The sequence below is a fragment of the Lytechinus pictus genome, chromosome 1 (assembly GCF_037042905.1).
Source record: "Lytechinus pictus isolate F3 Inbred chromosome 1, Lp3.0, whole genome shotgun sequence".
Taxonomy (NCBI): Eukaryota; Metazoa; Echinodermata; class Echinoidea; order Temnopleuroida; family Toxopneustidae; genus Lytechinus; species Lytechinus pictus.
The window spans coordinates 14,144,979-14,147,740 of NC_087245.1; positions in this window are offsets into that span (position 1 = coordinate 14,144,979).

Here is a 2,762-nt window from a genome sequence, read left to right on the forward strand (position 1 = left end):
AAAAAATAAAAAGAATATAGTGCTGAAAAACTGTATTGGTTTTGCCAATTTGAAGATGTAAGTGATCAAATAGAGATTTGAATAATTCCCTGTATGAATGAATGTCTCTATTCAGAGGATTCAGATGTAGGCCTACAGATATTTATTTAGCATCTTATTTCTTTTGAGGAAAAAATAGTTATTCTTATGTCACTGTTTTCACATCTTCATTAGATCTCATGTCATTCTTCTGGTTGTCTTGAATCATTTGTAAATTAGACTGATTTCATCCATATCAGTACTGTATGAACTTTCTAAGATATAAACAACTAGTTTACTAATTAAAGAATTAATTGACTTACTAAATAGGAAATCGAACCCCTTTTATGACTATCATCATTTGGGTTTTATAATAAAGGACTGATAATTCATTTCTATATATTATTTTGAGGCACGTAATCCAATGAGTTCACAATTCTAAAATCAGACACAAATATTTAATGTTTTTTTGTGATTTCAGACATTATTTTCCTTCTCATTCGTATCCAGAGAAAAGATATCTAAGGTGAATTGTTAACTCTGCAGTCATAATTTGCCCTGATCATGATGTTTTGTTCATATACCACACAAACATGCAAATTGTTTTTTTTTTCTTCCTTTTTTTTGTAATTGGGCTTACATATAATTCAATGATTGACATGCTAATTAAAATCATAAGCCAGCACCATGTTATATTGCATGTCAAGAGTCAAAGGTCAATGTTTGTCATTTGCTAATGCTAAAATTCCAAGTGTGATATTTTGGGAAGATGATTTGATTATGCCAGTCTTCACAATTTATCAACTCAAAAATCTTAGTGCATTGTAAGAATGTGATTTAATTAAAAATGTCTTCAAAATTCTGCCATCTGTAAACTTCCAAGTGCATTTTCAGCATATATGTACATATATATATATCTATATATAGTCTAAAGTAGCAATTCTCCAAATTCTGCATACTAAAGAATTTTAAGCAATTATATTCAGAATGAAGTATATATTCCTAGAATTTGGTCCAATCTTCCCCAATGGGCCGTATGCATAAAAAGTAGCAATTGCTTGTGCTAGCCTTTTACTTGAATCCGTATGCATAAACATAAGCAATTGCTTGCAAGCAAATGCTTTTGCTAGCAAGCACAAGCAATTGCTTGATGTCCGCAAGCAATTGCTTAAAGATCAAGCAATTGATTAAAAACGTATGCATAAAACGAACCTTTTGCTTGTCTTGATAAGCAATTGCTTGCGTTTTTTCAAGCACCTCCAGACCAGCTTGAGCTCTTGCTTACTCATGGCATTCTCGTTTAAGGATTAAATTTTCATACTGTTTCAAGCTCCATATTCCAGAGGTTATGTTGTGATTTCATATCTAATCAAATTCCTGTTATTTTAGACTTTTTACGGCAATTTTTGTCCATCGATCTACACAGAAACCCCCCTGATGCTCTGCGCTGTTTTCCCCCTATTTTCGTAATAAAAAATACTTCTGCCAGGTCGGGAACGAAGCGTCGTTGTCCTACTGTGCGATGTTCGCACAACCGTATAGATCCTTTGTCCAACATATAAGCAATTGCTTAGGCAGTGCAAGCAAAAGGTTTCAGCACAAGCAAAAGCTTGTGCATACGAATTTTAGCAATTGCTTGAACTTGCCCTTTTGCTTGACCAGCTCTTGCTTTTGCTTAAAGCATTTGCTTATAAGCAATTGCTTGTCTTTATGCATACGGCCCATTGTCTCTTCAAACTAACACTCATTCCTTCTTTTTTTTACACGTATACATTAGTGTGCTATTTATAATGTTAGGTTTACTTTGTATGCTTTATGATTTACTTTTGTTGTAATTGTATGTGATTTTTATGTGTAAGTTTTTAATGTCATCACTCATAGGCCTATTTAGGCTGGCCGTCTGCTGACCGGTGTGATTTTTTAAATAAAGAATAAACTAAACTACTACTACTCATTCTGCGCACGTCCATCATGTAACGTGACACTATGGCGAAACATGCCTGTGGTAACCGGAAACCCCCAAGCTGACTTGACCTCCATGACCGCCGCATATATATCACTCTTCTTTCTTTTCGTCTTCGTAGAATGGTGACAGGATATTAACATATTCTGTATACATACTTGCTTATTAGCTTTCACTGTGTGTAAATGACTGCTGCTGTGATTCTTGTATTATTTTATTTCAAATCTATTGATGTTATTTGTCTTTTCTGTTTCTGTCATTGACTGATCCAACTGAGAGAAGTATACAGTCCTTCAAAAGCCTTTATCTAAATGGTCCCCATACATTTCATTAAGTATAATGTTATCCTCTTTTCTTTGTAGACCAAGAAAACTTTTGTTTCTTCTTTGTTATTTAATGCTTTGAATTTCATTTTATTTAGTAATTTCAGGAAATGACTCGATCATCATCATACAAGATTTATTTATGAAATTGTTGCAATTAACAAGCCTCTGTTGTAATATTTAGCTTACAAAAAAAAAACATTGATAGAGCTGTCAATTTTTTGGTGTTTGGTGGCAACTTTGACAATTTATTGCTGTTTCTTTTAATTTCTGTAATTCAAAATAATTTCTTTGAGACCTTATACAACTCTCATAATGAAATTAGAACATTTAATGTTTAATATCCCTCTCCAATAGGAATTTAACATGACATACAAGTGTTATAGTGACTGGTCTATGTGAGAGGATGCTTGATTTCTTAAAGCCACCTACACTTTGACATTTTCATTCATAAGGAT